General features: G+C 39.0%; 1 protein-coding gene across 16 annotated transcripts in view; it reads left to right on the top strand.

Annotated features, from left to right (window-relative positions):
• The window catches only part of THRB (thyroid hormone receptor beta), a 377,031-nt gene that overhangs the window by 42,684 nt on the left and 316,100 nt on the right, over positions 1–18,247 (top strand). For 2 of the 16 annotated variants that reach the window (XM_082686727.1, XM_082686721.1), the window contains exon 2: positions 15,832–15,930. The exons of the other annotated variants lie outside the window; for them this stretch is intronic. The gene's annotated coding sequence lies outside the window, so the exon portion shown is untranslated. The remainder of the gene's footprint in view (positions 1–15,831; positions 15,931–18,247) is intronic. 16 annotated transcript variants of the gene reach the window in all.

Here is an 18,247-nt window from a genome sequence, read left to right as displayed (position 1 = left end):
GACCTCATTTGGGCTGATTTGTTTGCCATTCTCTAAATTCGTAGCTCCTTGGCCTGTCTTTGTGCGGGCTCCTCTGTCATTTATTTTTAACTGGTGGCACATGGTCCTCCACTGTCATCTGCTAGCTTGCATTCTCCTTCCTTCTGAAGGAGAACTTTTCTTCTCTGAAAGGACCCAGATATTAGATTTTGTACTGAAGACTTGCTAGCTCTTGACCATTGTAATATATATTTAATCAAACAATGTGAAATTGTTGCAAACTTTCAAGGACCAAGATTTTTCTTTTTTATAGGTTTTGTAATCTCATGACAGGTGCTTAACAGGGTGTGTCTTGGTTCAGGAAATGAACTTCCAGGTTGTGGTCCTGGCACAACGGAGTGTAACCAAGTCTATTTTACTCAGGACCTGTACAGTAAGGCTGCTTCTGCATCTGACAAAACAGACCAGGGAAAGACCTGCTTATCTGTGTATTTTAGCGTTCCTAATTGATAGCATTTGTCTCCAGAAAATTATTTATATAGTTATCCCAGGTGGTCATTAATACTACCCACAGTGTAAATTTCATTTTGTTTTACCTCTTTTGGCAGTGTTGTCTTTCTCAGAATTAAGCAATACCGTTTGTTTTAATGGAGCCTTTTTTGCTGTCTCAACCATTTTTAAGTGTACAGTTCAATGGTATTAAGTGCATTTATATTATGCAACCATAACTGCCATCCTTCTCCAGAACTTTTCATCTCACAAAATTGGATTACTGTACCCATTAAACAGTAACTCCCCATCTTTCCTCTTGCCAGCCCCTGGCAGCCAACATCCTACTCTGTGCCGCTATGAATTAAACTACTCTAAGTACCTCACATAAATAGGGGTATCTGGGCGGCTCAGTGGATTAAGTCTCTGCCTTCGGCTCAGATCATGATCTCAGGGTCCTGGGATCGAGACCCGCATCAGGCTCTCTGCTCAGCAGGGAGCCTGCTTCCACCTCTCTCTCTGCCTGCCTCTCTGCCTACTTGTGATCTCTCTCTCAAATAAATAAATAAATAAAATCTTTAAAATAAAATAAAATAAAATAAAATAAACTACTCTAAGTACCTTGCATAAATAGAATCACACAGTATTTGTCTTTTTGTGACTGACTTATTTAAGGTAGCATCATCTCTTAAAGTTTCATTCATTTTGTACCATGTGTCAGAATTTCCTTCCTATTTAAGGCTAAATAGTGTTCAACCAATGGATACTTTTTAAAGAACTTTGCAACAGCATTTTGACCCATGACTAGTGTTTATATGCATTTATGCTGGTTATTTCATATATGCAAGTATTTTTAAAATAGTTGTTAGGTTATACCCTTGTCTTTTTGGTGGTCCCTGAAATTAGATTGTAATAGTATTAATCAGATTTTCCTTAAATTCTCCAGGTCACCAAAACATTCATAATTACATATAGGAAAAGATATATCTTTTATATTTTTTACATCAAAAGAGAAAAGACTTTCCAAAAATAAATAAAATTGCTATTTCCATCACCAAAATACAGATTTAATTAATCACTTGTCAGCATTAGACACATTTCAGACATTTACAAATATTAAAAATAATTTTTAAATATACAATAAAATTTTCATTATTAAAGTGATCATATTACAAAACATTTGGAGAACAGGCATTAGAAAAAATCATTTATGATTCCATCTCCCAAATAGAATTTTAGTGTCTTTTTCTCCAAGTCTTTTTAGCCTACACATATTTTTATTACAGGATTTTAATTGTGGTATGTTAGACATGCCCTTAATACTTTAAACCAGAGAGAGCTGCAAAAAGAATATGAACACTCATTTGACTAAACTCAAAAGCATGTTGGGCAGCACTATGGGAAGAGCACAATTCATGTGTTGGGTTTGTTGGGTTTTTTTTTTTAAGCATGTCATTACAGCAAGCTTGTTTTTATTTTTGTTTTTTAAGATATTATTTATTTATTTGACAGAATGAGAGAGAGGAAGAGCACAAGTAGGGAGAATGGCCGGCAGAGGGAGAAGCAGACCCCCCGCTGAGCAAGGGGCCCAATCTGGGACTTGATCCCAGGACCCCAGGATCATGACGTGAGCCAAAGGCAAACGCTTAATAACTGACTTGAGTCGTCCAGGCGCCCACAGTTAATTCATATTTTGACACCAAGGTTCTGCTGGTCTCTGTGATTAGGGATGACTGGGTGAGCAGTGGGCGTACTCTGGTAACCTCATCAGAGCTGGTAGGAGCCGTGTTGAAATTGGTCATATTTATGGAAAAGAGATCTGTTGCTGGGAAGAAGGATGGAAACAGGGAAAAGCAGAGTTGAAAGATGGAGACCCTGCGGGCACCCTGGCAAGCCTGGCTCTGCATTTCGTCCTCAGAGTTTGAGGATGTCTCACTATACTTCCACTAAAGCCTCTTTTTGATTAGCTTTGAAAACTGGGGCTCCGAGTCTCATCAGTGAAAGAGACCTGAATAATCTGCCTTGCTTTGACTTATTTATGCCCTGTTTGGGTTGTCTGAATGATATACTAGCTTGATACTCTTCAAGCTGATACTACTACTCTTCCGTGAAATTTCACCCAGCAAGCCAACAGGTATAGTTTCCCCTATGGCTCTATAACTGGCATTTAGTAGGTGCTTAATAAATGCTTACTGAATAAAGTAGTCTTAATGACAAAAATTCTCTTCCCTTGAAACCTGTAGTAGTCTTGTTGGGCATCAAGAAGCAACTATTTGTCTCTTTGTATTTCAAAATCCTGTGATACCATTCAGGTGACCACTGAAATATGAATCCTTTTTTCCCCACCTCTTCCCATTTGCAGAGCACTGACTACTGACAGGTTCTCATGGCTTTCACTGGTGATTTATCATCTAATCGCTGTCCATCACTTCCCCTTCAGGACTCAGTCTTTAGAGTGCTGGTGTATAGTGCTTTAAATTTATATTAAGGGGGACTACCATCATTCTTCCTAAGGAAAGGGTCCTCATGTTACTGACTATACACAGGATAAGTCAAAGTCAAGTGGAAGAAGTAAAGCTATCCCTGTGTCATAATGGTTATTTAACTAAGATTTTTTTAACTGACAGCTGGTAATTGAACTTAAAATTAATGTATTAACAGGACAAGATAAAACAAAAAGCATTCCCTCTGGGGTCAAGCTTCCCCCCATCACTGCAAAGAAAGGTGTAGGATGAGAAAGCTCTGTCTAGGTTTACTAAAGTTCACTTAGACCAGCTGAGTTGCTGAGATAACTTCAAGTTCAGGATTGAATGCATTTTTTTTTCTTTATTTAATGGTTAAATCTAGTTAATTGTTGCAGAGTGGTAGATTGTATAGGATATTTAATAATACATAAAATGAGTCAATAAGTTTTTCTCATAGTAATGTATTATAATTTATAACATTTATTAAATGCTTCAGATTTCCTCTTGATTGAAAAAAAAGCAGTTGTTTGAAATTCCATTGATTTGAGTTGAAAAGTAATTGGAAAGGGGATGCTATGCTTGCTAATTTTCTACTTAAAATACATGTTGCTAAAAGTTTCATCTACCTTTGTTTTAAAATTGATTTCTTATAAAAAGGAGAGGCAATATTTGCATAATTGTGTTTCCTATGATCATGAGAGACTGAAAGTTGCAAAAAATACTTTTCAAAGAGAACAATGTATCAGGCATTTGCAGGAATGCTAGAATGCCTTCAGTATATGTTGAACTGTTACTTATTCCCTTTATGAAAATGGGGGTGTAATTAATATTATATAATATTATTATTTATTATTTGTATACTTTTAATTACTTGTAAATTATTATAATTTACTTATAATACTTATTCTTTATTTATAATTATTGCTATGCACAGATGGCCCAAAAGATTCACTGTACCACTACCCTATTTTATAAGTCCAGGAAATATCACCATCATGACCTCAGACTTTGATTAAGATCAGAGGATAGGGAAATGGTGGAGGAAGGAAGAGACAATGAAAGAGGAGACTACAATCTATGAATTCTGGGTTACCCTAAGTATGACTGTGCCTTCTTGGCTCTAAAAGATCATGCTGTTCAGGAAATTCTGGGTTATAATTAAGGGACCCTTCAGTAAAACAGTCTGGAACCATCAGTTTAATCTCTCTCTCTCTTTTTTTTTTTAATATAATTTTTATTTTTTATAAACATATATTTTTATCCCCAGGGGTACAGGTCTGTGAATCACCAGGTTTACACACTTCACAGCACTCACCAAAGCACTTGATATTTATCTGTTTGCCATATTAGATAACAAAAATCCCCCACCTTTCTTCCCCAAATACACTTTTTCTTATGAATATATGCATGTCTCACCAATTAGAGTATTAGCTCCCTAAGGGAAGATACTACAGAAGATGGGTTTGTAAAGAAATAGTTCTACCTTCTAACACTTAACTTCCTGTTGGGTGAGAAAAAAAAAGAAAAGGAAAAAACCACCTACCGAGATAACTAAAAACTGAAAAAGTATGTTCCAAGTGTCCATAGGGATTGGTAGAGTTTATCCATTTGTGTAAACATGTTTAATCTACAAGAAGTAGTGGGTATCTCCAGCTCTTATAGGTGCTCAACTTCCTCAGGTTGAGGCTCTGCATCACTCTGACCTTTGCCTCTATCCTTGCTCCTTCTCTTGACTTTTCTGCCTCTCTGCCTTTGAAGGACCCCCGTGATTATACTGGGCTCATCCAGCTAATGCAGGACAAGCTCTCCATCTCGAAATCCTTACCTTATTCACATCTGTAAAGTTCCTTTTGCCATGTAATGTAACAAATTCACAGGTTCCAGGATGAAGGTGTGGACACCTCTGGGGGCCACTATTCAACCTCCCACAGCCATATTCTATTTCCCAGAACCCCAGATACCACCCAGTAAATATTTGCTGAATATCATTGAAAAATTGGATTAGTTTTAGCAAAGCTCTCTGAATTATGTCCCCAAAGGAGAAATGGACTTCTGAAATCATCCTTGCCGTAGGCTTTGCAGGAATTTTCAAGAGTATAAGTTTTCTTGAGGAAAGTCTTTCTAAAGTGGGCAGTGATATGAAATGATAGCTTAGCAGAAGAGAATGCATTTCTGCAGAAACACACATCCTTCCCTCAATAATCACTGAGCATGCTGACATCCCTCCAGACCTCTTCCTGTGTTGGGATTGTTTTATTGTGGCCGGACTTTGAGTGGGAGGAAAGTGGGGGTTGGCAGAGCTGAGTGGAAAAAGGCCAGAGTGGAAGGAGCAGAGAAGGAATTAGCCAGATCTGATGCAGAGGTGGCTTCTGGGATGATTCTTTCTAGAAGCAAAGGTGGTTTGTGAGACACCCACTCCACCATTGCCCTCTGAGATAGAGCGGTAAAATTAGAGGGATCGGCACAAAAAGGCAGACTTCATTTCCTTAGGTCATATCCAATGGGTCCAGCTTCTTGTTTTTCTTGTCAATCATTGTCTTGTTCTCATCTTTTATAAAATAAATTTTACTCTGATGTGTGTTGTAGAAAATAAAAATTACCTACTCTAGGGGCACGCGGGTGGCTCAGTGGGCGAAAGCCTCTGTCTTCAGCTTGGGTCATGATTTCAGAGTCCTGGGATCGAGCCCCGCATCGATCTGCCTACCCTTTCTCTCTCTGCCTACCTGTGGTCTCTGTCTGTCAAATAAATAAATAAAATCTTAAAAAAAAAATTACCTACTCTAATATCCAGAGATAGTCACTGTAACATTTTAGGCTATTTTCCTCCAATTTTTTTCTCTGTATATATTGTTATGTTACAGAATCAGGACCAAACTCTAGATACAGTTGTATATCTTACCTATGTTCATTCGATGGGTAGCATTTTCTCATGGCGTTAAATATTCTTCAAAATGTGATTATTTAATGACTGTGTAGTATGGGACTTTGGGATGTACAACTGTAGCTGACTGTTTCTGCTTCCTCCCAGAGTGATGCAGCCTTGCATTTCATCTTTTGCAATCTTCTTACTTGCTTTAACATGCTAGTAGATGCAATCAAAGGATGTGAGCATGTTTATAGTTCTTCTTAGATGTGGCCCAAAAGTATTAATCTACACTTATACTGGCAGTGTATCAGTGTCTGTCTCTCCACACACTTGACAGCATTAAGCATTAATTGTTTAAAAATTTTTTGAATGCTTGTTGGATGTTTATAATAATTCTTTTGTAACATGTTTATCTATCTTCTTTGTCCATTTATCAATTGAGGTGTTAATATTTTGCTTATGTACCATATTAAAGATTCTTTATATATCTTAGCTCTGGAAGTTATTTTCCTAGTTGGGTGTTTGCCTTTTAATTTTGCATATTGTACTGATATATGACTTTTTTCATGTTTAATTACTGCAGTCAGATCTGTCATTGCTTTCTGACTTGTGTTTGAAAATTCTTTTCTTGGCCCAATATGTAATAAATAACTACCTAGATTTTTCATGATCCTTTATAACTTGATTTTCTCAATTTAATATATAACTCATCTATAATTTAGTTTAACATATTATATGAGGTAGAGATATAATTTTTATTTATTTCAATAGGTATTTCAACACCATTTATTGAATAATTCCTTTTATCTTGAGTTGTAATTAAATCTATCCTTAATTAAATTGGTATATACATACACATAAACATCTGGGCTCTCTGTTCTTTTAAATTTTTTTACTGTTGATTATTATAGTAGAATCATACTGTATTTTGTATAGTGCATTTCCATTTCTGATATGGCATACCCTAACTCCTTCATTATGCTGTGTTTTTAAATGTGCCTTAGAGATTATCATCTGAGCATTCTTCAAGGTGAATGTTGGAATTAATTTTTGATTAAAAATATCCTGGAGTATTCTGCATGGAACTATATGCATACTCTGAGTTATTCTGAAAGAGTTGCATCTTTACAATTTTCAATGATTTCACAATATGCCTCTGTTTTTTCAAGTCATATTTGATGTGATAGAAAAATCATTTCTTCATACAAATCCTTCTTATTTTTAAAGGTTATCCATAGGTATTATATACCATTTATTTAATTATATTTAGGATTTTATCTATTGTTTTCTAATTGGTAATTAGTATGATATAAAAGATAAATTTTTATATTTTGTGTTTTATTCTGTTTATTAATAATTATTTCGTTACCTAGTTCTTTTTAGTTTTCTTAATAAACAATATACTCTACCAAAAAATGATTCCATTACCTTTCTAAAGAATATACCTCTTGTTTCAGAATTATATCTTATAGCATGAGCTGGAATTTCCACAGCAGTATTAAATACACTTATCAGTATTCCATTCTTTTCTTGTTTCTGGCTTTTTCATGGTTTTTTCCAACCATGCTAAGTAATTTTATCTCATTCCTAGTATGCTCCAGGTAGTTTTTTAACCAAGAAGCGTTTTGAAATATTATAAAATGCCTAAGATTTATTTTGGTAAATTATCATTTATGAGGAAAACCTAACATGGAAACTAGAATATAGGCTTTATGGCCTGACATCCATGGGCTCAAATTACACCCCTTCCCTTAAGTGTGTAACCTTAAGCAAGATATTTGTCCTCTCCCAATTTCAGCTTTTTGTGCCATAATATGAGGGCAATAATATAAATATCTTTTGAGACTATTGTGAATATCCAGTGGGAGTTGTTTGCAATTCACCAGACTTAATATATAGTATCATATTAAAAAAGTATTGTGTAATTTTTGCCTTTGATCTATTAAAATGGTATACTAAAATCACAAATTTTCTAATATTTAGTCATCTTTTTGTTCTTGGAGTAAAGCCTAGTTGGTCACAATGAAATGTTTTCATAACTCATTGTTGCTTTCAATATTTGTTTAAGATTATTGCATCAATTTGCATAAGTTGGTCTTAAGTTGAATTTTTATGCTGTCTTGTTAGTTTTTACATCAAAATGATGTTAATTTCAGATAATGTTTGGGAAGTTTTTATTCTTTTCTGTGCTGTGGGAATTATATTTTCCTTGAGAATTTTAAAGAGGTTTCCTGTGGAAATTTTTATGCTTGGATTATTTTTTGAACCAGATAATGCCTTCGTAAGTTTTTAGATTTTTTTTTCCCCTATGTGCTTGTTGTTTCTCTAATTATTTATTCAGTATGCCTGTTTCTTGTGTGGATTTTGGTAATTCAGATTATAGGTCAGATTTGTCCTTTTGTTAGATTTTTAAAATAAAAAGCATGGAATTGAATATAGTATTCTCTCATAATTTCTAAGATTTTTCTATCTGTGTTTCTCTCTCTTTTTCTTAGTTTAACATAATATCCTAGTGATTAGACCCTAATTTTTATATACTTCTGATTCTGCCACCTCAAAAGTAGTCATCGGTAGTCAGAGATCATTTGAGTGCCTCAAAGGCCATCCTTAAGAGAGTGGTTGGCATCCATTATAGCAGTGTCATTCCAAGGTTGTGACCTGTTGCAGATGAGCCTGCCTGGGTTCATAGCCCAGCTCTACCACTGACAACTCAGCGAGTTACTCAGACTTTTCATGTTATAGTTTCCTCATCAGAGTGTGAGGTTATGAGGCTTTGGAAACAGTGCCCGGCACGTCGGAAGTAGCTTTTAGCTATTATCAATATTACATTTAATATTAAACATTGGGGTTGCTCTCAAGGTCACAGTGTATAGATACACTGGTTAAGTGGAAAATTCTAAGACAAACTGAACATGAAAATAGTCTTATCTGTGATGTTTGCAGGGGTGCCCAGCCTTTAGAGGAACCAGAGTCTCAAAATAAAAGTCACTCCAGCTATTTGAAGAAAAAAAATAAAACAGACCATGTAGTTACAGTTAATCTGTTCAGAATCCTCACTGGTAGAAAAACAGAAGTTCTTTACATGCTTCACCCATGCCTGTGGATCCCTACATATCTTCTGAGAGCTGTATACCAAAAGTCAGAGATAAAGGCGTTTTCTTGAGGGAGCAAGCAATTCACAGGAACAACTCAAGTATTATTAGCTGAGGATGGGGGGGGCAGCTATTAGATAAGCTGTGTGTGGAGAGGATTTTTCAATGATGCAAAATATGTATGTTTATTTCTGGCTGGCATAGGAAGGACACACCTAATCGTAACGGCAACAGGCGAAGGTGTAGTTTTGCTTCCTCACAGTTGTTGCGTAGGCAGGTGAGGTGATAAATTATAAACAGGTGATTCCAGGGCATGTGGGAATTGTACTGTGCTTACGTATCATTTATTCGATGATCTTCTCTAGGAGTGCTTTGCTTCTTGGAAGACTTTATCTTAACCGGGCTACTTGCAGCATTTTCTGGTGCCTCCCCAAAGGAGAGGCTTTCATCAGTGTGCTTCCATGGCTTTCAGGATGAAGTTCGAACATCGTAGCAGATACAGAGGGCCCCTCTGCGTCCATATCCTACCACCGTGTTCTTTGCCATTCCTTCCTCTTCACACTGTTGACCACTGTGGCAGGCACACGTCTCAGATGGTCCCCAAGGTGCCCATCTCCTGCGAGTATGAGACTGTCTCTCTTTTGACTACTTTCCAGAAAACTCCCTCTTAGCCAAATGAAGAGAGAGATTCTCCTGCTGGTCTTGAAGAAGCAAACTGCTGTGTGGTGGAGAGGACCACATGGCAGAGGATGGCAGGGTGCCTTTAGGGGCTGAGAGCAGCTATCAGCTGACAGCCGGTAGGAAAACGTGGCCCTCAGTCCTGCAAGGCAAGGAACTAAATTCCGCCAACAACCAGTGAACTCAGAAGGGACCCCCAGGCCTCAGATGACTTGGTCACCCCAGCACCCCCTTGATTTCCACCTGAGCAAAGGGCCAAGCCAACCTCAGCCATGAGACTGACCCATGGAAGCATTAGATGATAGGTATTGTCGCTTTAAGGGGCTGAGTTTGTGGGAAGTTGTGCAACAAGAGCAAAGTAATGTGGTCAGTCAACTATTATCTTTGCCCTCACCCCCCCATTTCCCTTAGTACCGCTGCATTCTGTGTGTCCCCAGCCAAGGCTCAGTCACCATCTCTTCCACCTCCCAAGAATTGTCATCCCCTCCTGTGTGGAAGAAAATTATTCTTTAATTCTGAAATCATGCTCTAGATATGGTCCTTGTCTCTTTGGATTATTTTTATCCATAACAGCTTCATATTCTGTTTTTATATTCTGTTAGATGAATGTAACTGCAAATATGTTATGAATTAGTTATTTCACTTTCTTCAAAACTCAATATATCCAAATCCATATCTGAAAGAGTGAATTCATTGTCACATTTAGACTGGGTCTCGGAACAAGCATGAATTAAGTCGTGTGAGAACTATAATGGCTCCTGGGAGGGTGGTCTGTAATGGCAGGCTATGAAGACTCACCCTTGGCCCTCTCAAGATACTGTTTTTTAATCAATAATTTTGGTGAGGATTATAGATTGCATATTTATCAAAGTCGTGGTTGACATGAAGCCTGGAAGCATGGCACATACTTTGAATCGCAGAATTGCGATCCAAAAGGATCATTTCAGGTTGGAATGATAGGCCAGCTCTAACAAGATGAACTTTATGTGAATACGTATAAAGTCCTATAGTAAAGGGATAAAAAAAATCAATCTTGAAACTAAGGATGGGGTAAAACAGACAGCATATGCAAAAATATTTAGATTAGTTGTTCACAAGCTAATGTAAATCAGTGGTATATCAGTGCTTGAAGCAGAGCTTATTTGAATCATGAAGTTAATTTTAGATTCTATTAATTGAACTACTGTGTCTAGGACAAGAAGAATAGTCCTCCTCTGTTCCACATGAGTCACACCACTCCTGGAGGGTGGGGTGGTTCTGGGTACCTCCTTCAGTGGGGTCATAGACAAACTGGAATTTCTCCATTGGGCAGGGACCATATGGGAGACTTGTGAGCAGATTTTGAGTACATGAGTACAATATTGTGGAATAATTTGAGTTGTGGGTATTTTGTCTGTGAAAGAAAAGATATCTAAGGGATCAGACTTCTTTCTTATGACTTTGGTGAATTAAAATTACGGGGAAAATCAATTTTTTAAAATTTTATTAAACAAGTAATTACAAACATGTACTTAATAACAAAATAGACTTAGTAGCCTTTGGGAATTACTGAGCCCACTATCCCTGAGCTGTACAAACAAAGGTTAGCAGATTTGTGAAGAGGTCTTTTGCATGCATTGCCACAATGAGACAACCATGGACCAAAAGACACTAACACATACAGGGGCAAGAAAGTTTCATTACCGGTAAAGAGTATAGAAACTTAAGTATATGGTTTCATATACCACAGCATAATTCCAGGCAGAGGATTGGCTCCCCCAGCTTGCCCAAAGTTCCCCAAGCATGGATGTCCACTCCTAAATTCAGCCACCCAGCTGGAATGCAGATACCTCTAGGTGTGAGAAACTACCTGTAGCAGAGGCTGGTAGTGCCCCACGCACGTCCCTTTTCGTCCAGCTGCTGTCGGTGCTGGCTGCCGGCTTCTCCCATCTGCATCCTTCCCTTTAAAGTCGCCCTTGACTGGTAACATCTGTCATATCCAAAGATGCCTGGGAGGGTATAACACCCATCCCTGGTGTTGGCCAATAACTGACTGGTGCAGAGATACAAAGGCTCAGTCCCTGGTGGCCATGCAGGACATCTTCCATGGAGCAATTTACACTCCAGGGTTCCTAGTGGGATCAGGCTAGACTTCTCCTGACACCACATCTCTCTTGCCCTTCCCCTCTGCCCTCTCATGCAGGGCTCCCTTGTACATTCCCCCCTGAGGGCCCTGACATGCACAGGCATTATCATCTCAGGCTAAGCTTTGCTTCTAAGGCTCCTTATCTGAGCTGCCACTTCTGCCTTTCTGTGAGCATTTATAACCTCTTGCCCCTTTGCCGATAGGAGCTTCTGCCTTTTCATCTACCCTCTAACCCAGGGCTGGTAACTGGGCCAAGATATCATCCTCTGTGTTTATATTATGGGACTGAATGAAGAGGACGTCATTTTGCCAGAAGCATCCCCAGCAGGCATGTCTGAGGACCTCTCCAGCAACACTGGAAGAGAGTGTTCTGAGAGCTCAGCCCACCTCGGCATCAGTGATTCTGTTCTTCTCATAAATCTGCTACATTCCTCCAAGCACACAGTGGGTGCACACACATGCACACACACACACACACATACACACACACACACTCATGCACACAACTTCCCTCTGCCCACGCCTATCCTGTCTCCTTTGCCTCTGATGAACGCAACACTACCTGACTCTCTCGTGGAAATGAGAGATTCGAGGCTCTGCATACCCAACAACAGTGTTGTCCAACTGTTGTCAGATTAGAGAATCTGACGACCAGTTAGTATGTATCTCCCTTTCTTGTTTTAACTGTGTATGTTTCTGCTTCTGTGTTCTTTTCTCCAAACACCCTACTTGTAATGAGCACCTGACTGACCTCCAGTCATGTAAGGTGGCTTGCAGGAGAGAAGGAAGAAGAGCTTGGCGTGGGGGCAAGAGGTCTGGTTTGGGGTATAGATGGAGGAACTCAGTTCCTGACTCTGGCATTCAGTGGGACAGCTATGTGGCCTTCCAGTCACTTAACCTTTCTTATAATCTCATTTCTTCTTGTATGAGGTGAATGGAATGGGCTTGCCCTACCTAACAGGCTCATGAAGACCAAGTGTGATAGAGCATCCCACAATATTATAAAGCTCTTGATAAACACGAGACATCATTCAGATACCATTTTAAATGCAAGACTGCCCATTAAGAGCTTCCGAAGTAGTAGGAGACCTGAGACACAAACACACGCAGAAACTGTTGAAGGTGGGGATAATCAACATTACCAGGGAGGGACAAAGTTGCATAGGAGTTCAGAGGAGGGTGAGCCCATTTGTTCTTTGGGCTCAAACCTGTTCATCTTCTTCTTTGTATTTCCTATCTGGCTTGGGGCTTTGAAACAGCAGGACCTTTGCGTAAAAACTGGGAAGTCACAAAAATCTCTTACCCCTAAAAAACAACAACAACAACAACAACAAAAACAAAAACAAACAAAAAACTCTTACCCCTTTGTATGTTTAATGGAGAAAAAAGCCATGTCCGTCCTCTCTCTCCCTCCCTCTGTCTGTCTGTCTGTCTGTCTATCTGATACAAGGACTAAGTAAACTCTTCAGAATCAATCCTCTGCAATGACTTTAGTGTGTCTATTTTCCAATGGATTTTACTACATCAGCCATGTCTGAGAGCTGAAATTTGTGCATATATATCTGCTTTTTCAGGAATGATTGGCTGATTCTTTTATCATAATGCCTGCCGGTCTACATTATTATTACAATATGTAGAGTGCCCAGAGCAGCTTAGAGCAGCGGGAGAGAGAGAGTTACAGGGAGGTGATCTTCCAGTCCCCCCAGCCTGCCCATGACAGAAACACGCTGCTGCGTGCTCTGCTTCCATTCCTGGGCCCACGGAACTCATTCTTTCCTCTCTTGCTTTGTCAGCATTTTGGGGACTGGTTTGTTTTAAGTTCCTAAGTGGCTGTGGCTAGGGCTGGACTCTGCCTTCTGGCCTCAGACTACGGGAAGGCCTCATTCCCCTTGGCTCCTTGTCACAAACACGCCAAGCTCATGTCATGTGCGAGGCGTATGCTAAATGTTTAGAGTTACCAAATTACAGGGAGAAGAAATGTTCATCTCCACATGGGCATGCACATCTTGGGGTTTTGGTGTGGCTCTGTGCTACCTGTTTCTGTCCTTCGTCTCCTAGACCTCATTCCTGCCCTTGGCACAGCTGATTAGGACCCTGCTCATTTCTCTCCATTGGCTTCCTTTGACCTTTCTGTTTGTTTCCTCTTCTGTCCCTCTGCCCACACCTATCCTGCCTCCTTTGCCTCACTTTGCCTAAGTGGCCTTCAAGATTTTCTAGTATTCTGATTGTCTCTTCCCCTTCTGTCAATGCAGTGTTTTAAGTTTACCATTTCTAGTCCCAAACTCTGTTCTCTCTCCCTTCCCCCTTGCTTGCAATGGCACCAGGCATCTAATCAACCTGCAGAAACCTCCAGGTCACTACCAACTTCCTCTCCCCACCATCCAGTTGGTTTTCAGTGAAAGGTTCTCCCCATCCATCACTATCCCACAGCCTCCATCCCAGGCCTAGCCTATTCCAACATCTTGGCTACCTCTACCCATTTTATTTATTTATTTTTTCTAAAAGCCAAATCTGAACATGCCACACCCCTGGCAGTGGGTGTCTCTTCAGTTCTGAACTCTAACACAATAAAATTCAGACACAACCCTGCAGTGGCAGACCTTGGCCTCCTCCTCCACTGTTGTCTGCTCCTCCCTACTACGTGCCAGATGATGCATGAACTTCTCAGTATTTTTAGAGGATGCTTTTCTGCCTTTTCCACATACCATCTTTTCTCGCCCAAAATGTCCTCTTTTTCTCTAGCTGGCAAAGATCTCTTCTTCTTTCAAAACCACCTTGTAAAGTTTTCTGGATTTTCTCATGTTGAAGTTTCTTTGTGTGTCAGCTGAGTGTTGTCCGTGTCTCTATTATGACATCTAACCCCAAACTGGAGGTTTAAAAAAAAAAAAAAAAAAAAGAACTCTTTGCATTTGCAGAATAATTTATAGATGGCAAAACTTTTTCACAGACTTTCTCTCCATGGTGAGTTGGAAAAAGCAGAGATATGAAAGGGAGGTTGTATTCAACAGCGCTTTGGTGTCTGTTCTATTTTGGTCATTTTTGATCCCCGGGTACTGTTATCTACACCTTTAGCAACAAGGAAAGTGTGTCAAACGTCCTGCCACTTAGGAGGATAAGAGCCTGGGCAGAACACTTGGTAAGGATGGCCAGCCAACCTGTTCTTGAAAGTGATAGTCTTGAATTAATGACAGAAAGACCCAGGGGAAATCTATAAGGAGTCTTAGAGCTAGGATGTTTTTTTGTTAAGAACATTTTTTGTAAAACATTGAACTTCTGAGCATAAATTTAAGCCAAGAATGGCTTGACCTCCTTTCGGCTTCCTTTTTGTTTTAATCACAGAATTAGGTTTGCCTGGTTAATCAGTGCCCACAGCAAAGATAACGTAGGGGCAGTTGGCACTAGATAATTCAGACACGAGTTCCAGTTTAAACCAGAAGAGAGGGATGGGGGAGACTTGGAAAGCAGGTACTGGCTACCTTAGTAAGCATATCGTCAATGAATTTTAGAGCTTGAAGGATCTAGCCTCTGATTACAGCTGAGGAAGGAGGCTGGGGGAAGTCAAGCACCTGGCAGGATTCTCAGTATTAATGGCTCTCAACTGTCCCCTACTCCGAACCCTTTCCCCACCTCATTCACATCTGCAAAGGTATGAAAATGGCCTGTGAGGGAAAACAATGAGGGCACATGGAGATAGTTGCTCATGAAATCAAGACTTCATTTTGGGTCAGTTAGGTAGATGATAACTTTAATAGAAGCCAAGAACTTTTTACTGGTTTATCTCCTTTGTGATCCTCACAAAAATCCTGTGAGATGATGTATTTGTTTCCTGTTGCTCTTGTAATAAATTACCACAAGCTTTGTGGCTCAAAACCACACAAATGTATAATCTTAGAGTTCTGCAGGTCAGAATTCAGAAATTAGTTCCACAGTACTAAAGTCAAGGGGTCTGCATACCTGGTTCCTTCCTGAGGCCCTAAAGGGAGAATTCATTTCCTTGCCTTTTCCAGTTTGTAGGCACTGCTTGTTTCCTTGGCTTGCGGTTCTTTCCTCCATCTTCAAAGCATGTCCTACAATCTCTTCTTTCCTTGCCACCTGACCCTCTCCCCTGCCTCTGATTCTTTTTCATCCCTCTTACAGGGTCCTATGTGATTGTACTGGGCCCACCAGATAATGCAGCATGATCTCTTCATTATGAAATCCTTCATCAGATTTGCAAAGTCCCTTTTGTTATATAAGGTAAGATATTCACAGGTTCTGGCTAGTGGGACATGGACATTTTTAGGAGGCCACTGTTCAGCCTATGATGGAGAGGTTCTAGTCTACAACTGGGGAAACTGAAGCTCAGAGAGAGGTGAAGAAATTTTCATAGAGTTAAGTACTTACTGAGGAGGAGTCCTTCATTCTTACCACTATCTCTGGAACTGAGTTAGAAGAAATTAAAAAAAAAAAAACTGATTTCAAGGTAAATAGGACATAGAATTATTATATTTTTAAGACCCCAAAAAACAGCAGACCTGCGGTCTGAATTATAAAGTATAAGAAAAACACAAAATATAAAATATAAGAAAAACAAAGATTCTGTAAACTCTTTTTTTTTTTTTTTTTGAAGGGTAGCATTCTTTAACAGCACTAGGTAATTCTTGGACTATAATAGGCCATCATCCAGAGTTAGTCATCCTGCTAGCTGCTGTGAGCACATATTTTAATTTTCAAAGCTTAAATCAGGTTCAATACATTTCTATCCATTGGTAGTGGGTGGCCACCCAAGTGCAGAATAAAGCTAAAATTTTTAAAACTTGACAGCATTTCTTTTTAATTTTTGAAGTCAGCTATCGTATTTCTCCTAATCTCTCTCTTCTCTCAGATGAGTATCTCAAATTCAGATTTAGGTAGACATTCATATGAGGTGGATTTTTGACATCTCAGTGTCTACACTGACTTCCCCTAGAAACTCTCTAGTATTTACTTCTCATAAAATATTATTCTAAGGATTGATTGTGATACTACAGCTATAGCTCAATAGTCTTGAACACAGTCGAATGTTCCCCTTCCTATATTGGGAAGTATACCTCTGTAATCTCACATTATTAACAGAATTAATGGAAAGTTGGACATAACAGCCCATTTCCAGAAAGAAAATAATTACAAGCATGACTGATAACCTACTTGAAGTCCAGAGAGAAAGAGGCAAAATATTTCTTTACATCTCGATCATCTGTCACTGCTACATAATCAGCTTTGATGAGGTTAGGAAGACCTGCCTTCCTTGGCTGGTCTCACTCTCTCTCTCCTTGAAGTATTTTATTTACAAATATATTTATATATTATAACATATAGAAAGACTATAAAACTTTTTTAGTATATGTGCTGCCGAAGCGAGCACAAGACTATAAAACTTAATAATGAAATTAACCTCTCATGAAATCAATTCCCAGCTGAGAAAGTGGGATATAACAATATGGTTGATATTGAACTTCAAGCGTTCCTATCTCCTGCCTCCCTCCACTTAGGTGCACTGCTTTTAATCTTGTATTTATCAGTAAAGGCTTCTTTTTTTTATTATTATTATTACATGTGTGTATATCTCCCAAAATAATATGTATTTTAAAATTTTGCTTAAATGTGGACTTTATTAAAATAGTTGCATGCCATATATACTTTTCCTGCAACTTGCTTTTTCATTCCTAATTATATTTCCAAGATTTACCCATCCAGGATATAAAGCTAGTATTTGTTCCTTTACCCTTGTTGTATGATACTGTGTTGTATGAACATACCACTTTATTTATTAGCTTGTCTATGGATAGACTTTAAGGCTATTTTCTGTTTAAGAGTTTATTTCCGGTATTTTGCTATTACAAACAATGTTATTATGAATTTTCTTGCACATTGCCTTCTGGTACATGTAAGAGTGTCTCTAAGAATGGAATTGCTGGGTCAGAAAATAAATGCATTCTTTGCTAGGTGATTCAAAATTATTTCCTAAAGTGGTTGAAAGCTTCAAAGCTCCCTTCTGCAGTAGGAGTTCTTATTGCTCCATATCCTTTTATTATTTTTTTAAAGATTTTATTTATTTATTTGACAGAGAGAAATCACAAGTAGATGGAGAGGTAGGCAGAGAAAGAGAGAGGGAAGCAGGCTCCCTGCCGAGCAGAGAGGCCGATGCGGGACTCGATCCCAGGACCCTGAGATCATGACCTGAGCCGAAGGCAGCGGCTTAACCCACTGAGCCAGCCGGGCGCCCCACTCCATATCCTTTTAAAGATTTTTTTGTAAAGATTTTATTTATTTATTTTTGAGAGAGAGAGAGAGAGCAAAAGAGTGAGCACAGGCAGGTGGAATGGCAGGCAGAGGCAGAGGGAGAAGCAGGTTTCCCTGCCAAGCAAGGAGCCTAATGTGGGACTCGATCCCAAGACGTTGGAATCATGACCCGAGCTGAAGGCAGCCGCTTAAGCAACTGAGCCACCCAGGCGTCCCTTGTTACTCCATATCCTTAACAACATTTGGTAATGTCAGGCTCTTAAATTTCACACATGTAAAAGGTATCTCTTTG

The sequence above is a fragment of the Mustela nivalis genome, assembly GCF_964662115.1.
Source record: "Mustela nivalis genome assembly, chromosome: 1".
Classification (NCBI taxonomy): domain Eukaryota; kingdom Metazoa; phylum Chordata; class Mammalia; order Carnivora; family Mustelidae; genus Mustela; species Mustela nivalis.
Note: the sequence above shows the minus strand (reverse complement) of the source record. Positions and strands in the feature narration are given on the sequence as shown.